The sequence below is a fragment of the Helicoverpa armigera genome, chromosome 30, assembly GCF_030705265.1.
Source record: "Helicoverpa armigera isolate CAAS_96S chromosome 30, ASM3070526v1, whole genome shotgun sequence".
Classification (NCBI taxonomy): domain Eukaryota; kingdom Metazoa; phylum Arthropoda; class Insecta; order Lepidoptera; family Noctuidae; genus Helicoverpa; species Helicoverpa armigera.
Window position 1 is genome coordinate 897,914 of NC_087149.1, and position 13,260 is coordinate 911,173.

The window sequence follows — 13,260 nt, forward strand, 5'->3', positions numbered from 1 at the left end:
TTGTGTGTTAGTGCTAATATGTTGCGTGTTATTATGAAATTGGTGCTTTTTTGACACCTACTTTTTAAGTAGATTTTTTTTGGATGTTTCTTATCATAATGGTAGTAAGTTAACCTTTATGGTTTGTCTTCTTCTGTCTGACCTTGGCAGTGTGTTTATTTGAATGTCTGATAAGTAGTAGTTATCATCTTGAAATGATCCTTAAAAATAATAATAAATTATAATTGTAGCAATGAAAGAAAGCCAGTGAATAGTTATAGAAAAATACATAGAGATAGATTTACCCTGCGAAAGGACCTAAGATATTTTTTTTATCTGAGTTTGACGCTTATCTCAGGATTTGAAATTACTTCAATGTTAAATCCATTTACTAAGGAAGGCTATATCTATGTATACTACAGGCTAGTTTTATCCAAGTGCGCGGAGTAGTTCCTCCGGGATGTGATCAAACTACTGGGAGAAGCTAGTTTAAAATAAAACCACAAGATTTTTTATGGCTCTGAAATGTCTACAAAAGAGTATTTTTAAGTAGAAAGAATGCGGTAAGATTACATATTTCGACAGAAAAAAAGAACCAGTTTATTCTGTTTTTACTGATACGTGTAAAACTATTAACTTAAAAGTCGTAGGTCGACTTATTTAAAGATTACATTAAAGTGCAATAAAATTGAGCCAGTTATAGAATACGTTAACATTATATTGCAATAATATTGGGCCAGTTACGAAATATGTATTTAAAATACGAAAAAAAAAAACGGTTAAGTGTAATTTGGACTCACGCATAAAGGGTTGCGTAACATATATTTTTTATTTAATACAAAATGGATGATTTACAGTCGCTCCTTGTAAAGCACTGGTAGTCAGCTGAATCCGGTTAGACTGGAAGCCGACCCCAACATAGTTGGGAAAAGGCTCGGGAGATGGATGGATGGAAGACTTATAGCTATGTAAAAACTTAACAATAGAAAGAAGTCTAGATAACAGAAAGTCATTACAAATCCTCGCTTATAATAACAGCCTAGAAATAAGAACACAATGTATGCTATGTGAAGTCGTGGTGGCCTAGTGGGTAAAGAACCAACCTCTCAAGTATAAGTGTGTGGGTTCGATTCCAGGTCAGGCAAGTACCAATGCAACTTTTCTAAGTTTGTATGTACTTTCTAAGTATATCTTGGACACCGATGACTGTGTTTCGGATGGCACGTTAAGCTGTAGGTCCCGGCTGTCATTGAACATCCTTGGCAGTCGTTACGGGTAGTCAGAAGCCAGCAAGTCTGACACCAGTCCCATAGGACATGGGAAAAGGCTAATGATGATGATGATGACTTGTGATTGTGATAGAACAAAAAATATTGACCTACCACAAGAATTTCTTGTACGTACATACATGGCATGCCAATTAAGCTTTTTTGTAAACCGGTTAAGTCAGAATCGGGGTTAGATAGTTGAGCATTCCGTTACAAAGTTAAAATTATTTATGAGTATCATCAGTAGATGTCGGTTTTAATGCCGAAATATGCATGCAAATATGCACTTAAAAGTTGGGAAATATGCACTATCAAAATACACTTAATTATTTAAATTCGCATTTTCTCAGCTACCTTTCGCTAGCGGTTTTATCCGCATTCCGAAGCATCTACTTCGCGCACTCGAATAAGAAGTAGTCTGTACACTCCCTCAATAAATGCGTTATCTAAAACTGGAAGTATTTCTCAAATTGTTGTTCCTGAGATTTCCGCTTTCGAGCAAACAAACATTTTACAAAAAAAGAAAAAACTGCTTCAATAATATCCTAAAACCTAAAGTGCGTGACAAATACTAAGCTCAAACCGCATCAAAATAGCTTAACCAAACGTGAGATAATCGCCCACAAACAAACATACAGACAGTTCAAACTGACCACCTCCTTTTTTTGAACTCAGTTAATAAATACAATATATAATTATTAAGTATAGTGTCAAAAAACCTCTAATTAAGTTCGAAATGACACCAACCTAATACCCTTCAAATTGTCGCCGAAGCGACCTAGATAGTTCCCACGTAATCTTGTTATGTACCCAATGTGAGGTCAATGGCTGACCATGACCTTTGTGTCTTTGAGTTCTTCAAAACGATATATTTAATAATAATAACTGCCTCATTGGTGTAATAGTAGCATGGTGCGATTGCACGAGGTCTTGGATTCGGTTTCCAGGTCAGTCTCAAAGACTTATTTTTGCAAATCTGCTTTCTCCTGACCTGTTCCCAAATTTTACTTGGATTCGGCGCAATATGTCATTTTCTTCCATTTTCCCCTGTCACTCGTCATACTGACACTCACTCCCTTCCTATTCATATCATCTTTTAGGCAATCCATCCATCATTTTTTGCAAATATGGGTACAATAATGTTGTTGAAGGGTGTCTCTCCGGTATTGTTGGATTGCCGTCCTGGAGGACTGTGGTAATGAGGGAATTCAAACTCAAAATCATTTATTAAAATTGGCTGCAAAACAGCACTTTTTGCACGTCAACATTTACGAAAAACAGCCCCCAAAACGCCTACCCTTCACAAACATCCTATGTGTTTTTGCTGGGAAGAAGTTTCGCAACAAACTACCCAGCAAATACCACTTGTGTCTGCGCAAATGCTTGTGCTATAATATGTCCTGCACAGCTGGCTGATCTCCTTATACGAGAACAGCCGCCGTGGCAGATAATCGGCCAAGACGACATTATGATCAGTAAGCCAAATAGTCTGCTAGCTTGAAAACCTAGCTCCATTTATCCCTACAATTATTTCCTTCGAACAATCCCATAGCCATACATACTTATAGATAGTTCAACTCAGATTTGCGCGCGGCTCTATGTGTGCGTCGGCTTGTAAATATACAACTTTCATTCGTGTGACAGTGACGTCGTCCGAGCATGACGTGTTCTTATCACTTTTTCTTATGGGTACAGTCGTTTACGAAAATACTAGTTATTCGCGGAGAAATTATTAAGGAGTCGGATAAAGCGTTTCAAAAAATAAAACGACATTCAAAGCTTTTTATTGTTAAATATAGTTTTTCATTATTTTTTCATACGTCTTTTCAAATTGACATTGACAGTATCTAAGAATTGAATACTCCTTAAGTACATATTTTCTAGCTCGGGGTACGTGGACAATAAATAAAAGTGTGGACTAAGAATGTAAAAAGAGGTATAATCTAGTATAATATTGTAAACAAAATGTGTGGGGAATTTTAAAAAGTTATATTGCTTCGCATAATGTCGACCAAAATAACAAAATAATGAAACTCATAAATGAACGTTTAAGTCAAATTAATGAAGGGATGTGGCGTAATACTTGTCGACATGTAGAAAAGAAAAAAGAAGAATACTATAGACATTTTGACATTGGAGTCAGAATTTATAATTCTCCTTGGAGAGTAGCGAATCCGAAAATTCATCATTTGATTTTTCAAATAGCGATTCATAATCATTATAAATAAATAAACATTAAATTACGTAATAACTGTTTTTCTTTAAACCCCCGTATACAACCCCTAAATAACTGTATTGTACCCGACTGTACCTCTTGTCACGCACACAAAGTTACTGTATATGTACAAGGGTTACCCACACATAAGGCCGCGCGCACAACTGAGTTGAACTTACTATACCATTGTTAACATTTGTACCAAAAAGGTATTACGTACATGTCCAATCTATTTAACTAAATAGAGATAATTTGATCGCTACAAGGCCTGACCTTGTTGAATCGACAATACGTAGGTTAGATGACGTTGGAAGCCATAGTTGAATCTATACTCGTAATTCGTTTGTTGGTATAAGTCCTAATAATATAGACTGGTTGATAACCGCGGTTTTTACTGCGTTTTGGGGAGTTTTTCTTGACAATTTCACAAATAAGATGATAGTAAAGGATTACAGTTATTTATAATTCATATAATAGCTGTACCTCGTTTTGCGCGAGTCGCAATGCAACTGCCTTATGGGACATCATCAGATGACCCCTCCCGCTGTGGGTGCAGCGCTCGGAAGTGTCAGACTCTTACTGACTAAAATCCAGCATGTTCCTTCTTGTACCTGTGCCCTTTATGTACCAGCGCCGCGGTAATGAGCGCGAACAATCCCGCAGCCACGGCAGGGCAGGCAGGGAACTGCCTGAACTGGATAAAAAGTAGCCTTAACCCTTTGTTATAACCAGCTATGCCGACGATGGTAATTTTTTTTGGGTTTCACAAAACATATTCTCAACTATGGATTCGTTTTAAAATTGACGCAGAAAATACCACGTCTGAAACTACAGATTTTCACTTCACTTCGTTTTTTGTATCTGACCCGAATTATGTGCACGTAAGTGTAGTAGACGAACAGTAAAGTTTTTTTATAGATAATATTATGATGTTGTTATAAAAACAGTTGATACAGTGAAATACTGCAGGTATGTTTAGGGCTGACAGCATATTAGAGCTCTTTCACACGAGTGAATTTTATCGCGCATATACGCAGAAAATAATTGTTGCGCGGATCCAAGTCTCATCGTTTGATAAATTACTAATAATGTTTATTTTCCGCTTGTGCGAAAGCGATGTTAGATGCCTAATTTCAAGAAATACAAGCAATCCCTGAGGTATTTAACATCATCCTCCGAGCCTTTTTCCCAACTATGTTGGGGTCGGCTTCCAGTCTAACCGGACGTAGCTGAGTGCTTTACAAGGAGTGACTGCCCTATCTGCCCCCCTCAACCCAGTTACCCTGAGGTATTTAAATAGGCATATTTTTTGCACTGAAAGAATTTTTCTAGTCGGTCCAGTTGCTCTTGGGATTAGCGAGTTATAAACGTACTCTTCAGCTTTACATTATTACTTTTAGATTCCGAAAAAAAAAAATAAAAAATGTAAACTAGATTGATATACCTATATACTTAGTACAACTTTTTATCCCAATACGGGCAGTAGTTTCCTCAGGACACGGGTGAAACTGCCAGCTGAGCTATTCTTACATAATTCCGGTTGGATGCCAACCCTAGTATTTCTCTCAATTGTCAGCAGTACAATGCGGCATTTTCAAGGCCAAACATTTTATGACTGCGCCCAAAATCTCCAATGTGTCACGTTCATACTAAAAACTCGGTTTTGTACTAAAAATATGTAATGTAGGCTTTTAGAGGTATTAAAGTATCATCTGCCTAGCCTTTTCTCGAGTATATTGGGGTCAGCATCAAGTCTATGAGGATATAGCTGAGTACCAGCGTGCCACATGGAGCGACTGCCTATCTGATATCCTATCCCTTACCCTGCTTAGCCGGGCAACACCTTGGTTGTCAGACTTTCTGGCTTCTAACTACCCGTGACGACTGCCAAAGATGTTCAAATGACAGCCATGATCCGCCAATTTAACGTGCCTTCCGAAACACGGAGGAACTCGTCATGACAAGATGGTCATTGGTCATCCATCCACGGACCTATCGCACCAAACGTTGTCCCTTGTGGCTGTTCGGTAGTAAATTGAAAATATTCTTATGTTTATTTTGAAGATTTAATTAAATATTTTATCAACTATTCTTGTATTTATCGTAAAGATTCAATGCCTTATATTCGTTTCCGTAAAAATAATTGATAAAAATATAAATCAATTACTAACTTAATTCAATTAATTATTATCTTAATGATTGTTTAATTATTGCATAATGCATCTCTAAGTTTAAGTAATACGGAAGTGTTTTGATCTTTTTATCTAAGGTTCAATAAAATACGACAAGTTTTATATATCACGTCCGATATACATATTATATTGGACGTGGGTGAAACCACTTGAAACTACTACCTACCTATCTTTCTAGTAGTATCACTTGATCCTTACTTATTAATATAAATACATACATACACGAGAGGCATTTTATTACTTTTGTAGTCCTCAAACTGGGCGGTGCCTGTATCTTGGGTACCTAATCTCTTTTGGAGATCTAATAAATGCGAAACTGTCTGTTTGTTGCGCTTTTACGCCAAAACTACAGAACCGATTTAATTGAAAATTGGCACACGGATAGTATAAGAACCTAAGATAATCGCAGGCTACTTTTTATCCAGGTGCACGATGTATTTCCTTTGGAACTCTGGTGTATCCGTTTGTACGGAATAGCTAGGAAGATTATCCAAATACCGTTTGATAACAAGATGGTCAAAACCTGATATATTTTCTTACATATAAAGAATATATTAGCATAAATGATTACTGTTATGGTATGGCATATCTTAAAGTAGATGTCAAATGTCAACTTATATTTAACGACGTTTCTTTGAATATTTATTTATGTAAGCTCTGATTAGTAGTTATATATTAGGGCTAGATAATTCAATAAAGTAATACATAAGTAATTTGATTAAAACAGGCAAGGGTTATCTTGTTATTTGAACGTGAATAAGCTGGAAACTATCCCCAAAATAGTTGGGAGAAAGGCTCGTAGGATGATAAATGTAAATCAGGCTGCTCATTCTATGTAAAATTGGTGAAGACTACAATTTTTACTATTCGATATAAAATTAACTATGTGACCTTGGATAAATGGGTATAGGAAAATTCAAAGAAAAACGAAATATTATGCCAAAGCAAAAATGGTACAATATATGCTACTCTCCTAAAGCACTGGTACTTAGCTGTATCCGATTAGACTGGAAGCCGACCCCTACATAGTTGGGAAAAGGCTCGACAGATGAGGATGAATTTTCTACAGTATTATGTTTTTTAATGTCTACTCAGCCAATGACCGCCAAAACTCAATTCCCACGTAAAACAATAGTAAAACAGTTATGTTTGTTTTTTGTTACTTAGGTATTTTTTAACTAACATGAAGTCTTAATTTGTGCGTCGTTCATTGTAATCAGGCCGTTTTGTCCATTAATTTCTCGAAAACTTGCGAAAATAAACTTCCTAAAAAGGGTAAAAACGGGACCCTATTACTTTTATGTTGTCCTCCTGTCACCAGGCTGTATCTCATGAACTGTCAAAGTAAGACAGTAGACCAATACTTAACTAGAATAAAAGAAATATTTACTCGCGTCCCATGGGAACTACTGCCCGTACCGGGATAAAATATGGCCTATGTTACTCGGGAAGAGTGTAGCTTTCCAACAGTGAAAGAATTTTTCAAATCGGTGTAGAACTTTCGGAGTATTTAGGGTACAAACAAAAAATGTTTCCTCCTTATTATATTAGTATAGAAAGCCTATATATAGCCTATAATATGCAACTCAGACTTTGTCAGTTTAAATATTAGCAAGGCTTATCCTACATCTGGGTACGTTACATTATTTGCAAAAACGACTTAAGTTAGCCAACTTATAGGCTATAAGACGAGTGAGGCTTCTCGATACTCGGCTCAGGTATCCAGTTACGCAATGAGACTAGTATATTGTATATCCGCATCAATTGAACGATCTGCCTGACGTAATATTGCGACAGGGGCCCGATTCTCCTAATTTTACTTAAGCGACATACGATTCACGTTCGACTGAGATCCAATCCCGACTCAATTACGATTGAAGCGTATGTGGCATTCCGCTATTTTTTCTTTGAAATAAACGTTTTTATCCTTTTCTGTCATTCAATAATGAATCATTTTGTCTGCGATTGATTTACGATTGCAATATGATTGCAGAGCAAACTACCGTATATACCAAAATCACCAAAATAGCAGACCAATCGCAAACCAATCGAATGTCGTTGGAATACGATTGGTCTTATATTTCTATTCGATTTTGACATTATTAACTTAGGAGAATCCGGCCCCAGGTCTACTTAGAGGGGACAGGCAGATGCAATAACTTTAAAATTATTAACACGCTTATATTAGCTTCACTTTTAACTATGTATGTAGGTCAGAAAATCTTGCGAGTCTTAATGTGACCCACTTCCCGGTCTCCGATTAGGGTGAAATTGTGCACGCTCGGAGTTTTGATGACAAAAGTCAAATCATTTATTTTCATTTAGGCCTTTACAAGCACTTATGAATGTCAAAAATTATAAATAAGGTTGATTCTAGTTGCCCATTCCAAAAGTAGCTTCCTACGAAGAATACATGGCATGCTAAAAAACGTCATTACAAATCCAATATGGTGGCCTCCCCAAAATGGCGGATTGGCTATTGAAAATCTACCCCCATGATATGGGTATCAAATGAATGGGTTTGCTGTCAGGAATACGAATAATACATAATATATTTTTTTAAAAGCGTGTTTTTTTAGATTTTGGGAAATCATCAAATAACCTAGCGCTGTGGGTGCAGCGTGATAGAGTGTCAGAGTCCTACTGACTAAAACCAGTCTTACCTAGGGGTATTGGGTTGCCCAGGTAACTTGGTTGAGAAGGTCAGATAGGGCAGTCGCTCCTTGTAATACACTGGTATTCAGCTGCATCTGGTTAGACTGGAAGCCGACCCCAACATAGTTGAGAAAAGGCAGATGATAGTATAGATTTTTTCCGTATACATAGAAAATACTTGAAGTAGAAATAGCTAAGTTTTAAAGGCTAGTTATTTTTAGGTATAATTAACATATCTAGTCAGCATTCCGGTTCGATAAGTTTGACCCGTCATGTCGATAATTCAGAAACCTGATATTTGGCGAACACAATGACTCATGCGGTTGTCTTATCTTAAATACATATATTTTGTTTCTATATTAACTAATTAGAAGCCCGGGTTGATCAAGGTTAAGCGAATGCCGCGGTCACTCGAAAAATGTGAGAGCAGTGTAAATCTGCTATTATATTGGGTTGCCCGGGTAACTGGGTTGAAGAGGGCGGATAGGCAGTCGCTCTTTGTAAAGCACTGAATCCGGTTAGACTGGAAGCCGACCCCAGACCCCAAAAAAATCGTTCACGAGTCTGCGAGTAACATAGGCTATATTTCATTCCAGTACGGGCAGTAGTTCCCACGGGAAGCGGGTGAAATCGCGGGAAAGCGACTTGTTTAAGATATATGTTTCGTGAGCAATCTTATCACTCGGTAAGACTGGTGGTTAGACTTTATGGCTAGCCGTAACCACATCCAAAAATAAACAAATGACAGTCGGGATCCACCAAATAAAAGTGCCAACCAAATCACGGAGTAACTCATCATGACAAGATTGTCACCCATCCGTGGTTCGACTGTGCCAAGCGTTGCTTATCCTTATGATTGGCTGTCTTTCTAACAATTCCGCAGTTTCTCAAGGCGAGATTCCACAAAAACTTTGTTCGCGGACTGTTGTTGCAGTTTCGCGGACATTTTACTAATGTTCGCGCGCAATGTGTTAGAATCATCGGCACGAATCTTGAGCCCTGACCTTCAACTGCGCAGAAGTGATTTATTAGCAAAGAACCAATCCCGAGTGACGGGTATGACGCGATGCGCTACGGGGCAATCACCGCTTCAGCCCGCCCCCGCGCCTCACTTCATACCACCAAAGGGATCCAATAAATTACTTCTACGCAGGTGAAGGTCAGCGTTCAAGTGTCGTGCCGATGATTATACTGTTTGCTAGAGAGAGTACACCAGGTGATACATTTATGTGCGTCACAGTACACACTGGTGGAATCTCTCTAGATTTGACTATTATTGGACCGTAAGTCAACAAATGCCTTGCTAACCCAACAAGGGACGAACCAATTAGCTTTTATTGACCACAATTGACCTATTTCCTGTGCGTTAAGACGTTTTATCCTATCATATAGGCAGATAGACTGATAGACATAGACCGTCGTACCACGAAAACTTTTAAACGTCTGTCGAACACTTGTCTTAAAAATTACAGATTGACGTTGAAATTAGGTCCGTTTTGCAGCCAATTTTTTTAGACAAGTGTTCAACAGATGTTTAAGTTTTTGTAGTAAGTGTTAAAACCACATTCATACTTGAGAGGTTGGTTCTTTACCCACTAGGCCACCACGACTTAGGGTCAATTCCCACTGAAAGAGCAGCGGCCGGCAGCGGCCGGCAGCGGCCGTAATTGCAAGGGATTGAGCGCGAGCGCGGCGCCGCGCGGCGCCGCACCGCGCCGCGCTCTTACATTTTCCGTGTTCTTACGGCCGCTGCCGGCCGCTGCTCTTTCAGTGGGAATTGACCCTTACAGTTCTGAATTAAGGTAAACGCGGGTGAAGTCGTCATGCCCCAATAGTCGTCAATTAATCTTAAAACATTTATTATTATTTTCTACTGAACTTAAAATGGGCCGGTTTATATATCAACATATTCTTGATAATATATTGCACAATTGAAATAACAATACGGGGTTTTAACAGTCACGGCTTCTAAGATATGTTATTTCAAACGTGTGTGCCCTAACAAAATCGTTTTTTCGTGAAGTTCAGCTGTCAAAAGTGAAACTCAGCACGTGGTTCTGTGTTTTGATTTACATAATTCCAGTGGTGTCTGTGGTATGTTTCTTTGTTTAATTAGATAGTTAAGTTTATTTGCTAGCGATATAATATGCAATTTGGAATACTTTTAACATAGAAGATATATTTTTTTAATGTGACATCTATTGGTACTTCAAAACTCCCATTTGACCCAAAACCCGTCAATTTTACAATTATTATGACGACTACTGGGACATGCTCAAAAGTTGCACCTAAACTCGTCATAATGAGGATATTTTGTGTTTTACAGTACAAAATGCGAATAAATAGCTAATATCGGGATTTTTACAAAATTGATAACTGTCTAGAACAAACATATTTAAGGTTAAGACTACATTTGTTCATAAAACTGCGTTTCTTTTAAGCTTTTTCTTAGGGGTAAATTTTACTCTGCTGGTTCTAGATGCACGTACACAGTCATGTTATTCGATTCAATTAATATGTTTCTTAATGGTTAAATCCCCTGTTTTCTATAAGTATGCACTTTCTACGAGTATTTTTTCAGGTATATATTAGCCACTGTAGGCCTCCGCCATTTGATTAAGATCTACCGCTTTGGGTACAAGTACCTAGGGTTAGCACTAGCCTTTGTTTCTACTACGCTTGGATTACAATTTGTGGCAAACAAAAATTTACTGTTCTTACACTATGCTTTTTGTTCGAAATAATTGCATTTCGTGACGCGTATTGTACCGCGTCTTCCTAACGTGCCTTAATAGCGCCTGTATAAAAATTATGTCATTCAACTAGTTTTGACGCAAAAATATTAAAATCAGTTTAAAACTAAGATGACATAGCTTCCATCGCTGTCACTTCTTTGCTTGTCGTATTCGATATTGATGGGTAAAGAGTAATCTTAAGTAAGATTTTTTTATTTAAAATTGTCTGTATTTAGTGATTGCATGATCGTAATTTTAATAGCAGATCATGACTGAAAGAAACTACAAGCAAGAGGGCCTGTTAAAAGTCATAAAAGCTGTAAATCAAGGGCCCACACACAACATCAGATGCAGCAAAAAAATTTAAAACGCTCTTTTAAGACAACTTTAATGAAATGGTGACACAAAACCGATGATTATCCCTGTGATGTCCTCCTAGCCGATTATCGGCTACGGCGGCTGTTCTCATGTAAGGAGATTAGCCAAATGCGCAGGACATAATAGTGCACAAGCATTTGCGCAGACACAGGTGCACTCACTATTCCTTCACTCTCATAACCCGATGGGACGGCAATCCGACACGACCGGTAAGAGATCAGGCGCAGGACCGACATTTACGTGCTCTCCGATGCACGGGTGTATCAATCACCAGCTTCCAGGCTCCGGGCTGCTTTGTGAAAGTCTTCTAAAACCCACAAAGCGATTTCGGCCCGACTCGGGAATCGAACCCGAGACCTCGTGCTCAGCAGCCGCACTTGCGACAGCTAGACCAACGAAGCAGTTTAAATACTATAGAAATGAACCCAAGGACAATCTCCGGTTCTGTGCTAAAGTATTGCTAACTATGGAGGAAAACTACTTGGGCTATTGCATTGCGAGGGATGTTAGTGGATTAGGATATAGGAAACTAAAGGAACTATGGCACCTGGAAAAAAAGTCGTGGTGGCCTGGTGGGCCAAGAATCAACCTCTCAAGTATGAGGGCGCGGGTTCGATTCCAGGTCAGGCAAATACCAACGCAACTTTTCTAAGTTTGTATGTACTTTCTAAGTATATCCTGCAATGACACCAATGACTGTGTTTCGGATGGCACGTTAAAATGTAGGTCCCGGCTGTCATTGAACATCCTTGGCAGTCGTTACGGGTAGTCAAAAGCCAGTAAGTCTCACACCAGTCTAACCAAGGGGTATTGGGTTGCCGGGGTTACTGGGTCAGATAGGCAGTCGCTTCTTGTAAAGTACTGGTACTAGGCTGAATCTGGTTAGGCTGGAAGCCGACCCCAACATAGTTGGGAAAAAAGGGTCAGAGGATGATGATGATGAGGAACTATGGCACCTGCCGATGACAATGTATAAATACATGTTAAAATGGCAGGTGGAGACTCGCCACCTCACTTACTGGGCCCCCGGGAATCAGTTGCTAAATCGCAACAAGAGGGCAACAGATACATGAGCGGCTGAAGGGTGAGGATACCTCGACGGACTTTAAACGCAGATCACGCGCTCCCTGTGGGTCCAGCATCACCGGCCCACTCGCCACTTACCACGAGGCACCTACCCTCCGAGCAGGGCTGCTAACCCTGCTCTAGCGACTCCACTCTGATTTGCCAATGAAGGCAAGCCAAGAGGCGGGAGACCTTCACTCCGGCAGGCCGGAGATGAGGGACAGTATACGCTCCCCGGAGCACTCGGATATATAGCCCCGCGGGGTCGCTACTCCCCGTCATCCACCTCAGATGCCCTGTGGGGCTTGTTAGATATTATTATTATTGAGTTTGAACGGTTAGTTGTACCTAATCATATTTTATTTTTTGATTGATACCTTTAAGACAGCAGACAGTTTAAACTGTCTATAGAGATTTTTGCAAATGGTACTTAGCATGCGCTAAGCAGTTCAGAAGTTTTGATGAATGACAACCTTACCTACATATCTATGAATGTTAGTAATTATTTCGCGGAAAGCTATATATTTTTTGTGAATACTAATTATTTTATTTTACAATTTAAATATTTTAAAAGTAATTATTTTACTCGTGCTACATATGCACATGACTGCATCGTTATTATGATTAAAAAATATAACATACTAGCTTCTGCCAGCGGTTTCACCCGCATTCCGTGGGAACTACTTCCCGTACCAGGATAAAAAATGGGCTATCTAACACTGAAAGAAATTTTCAAATCGGACCAGTAGTTCCTGAGATTAGCGCGTTCAAAC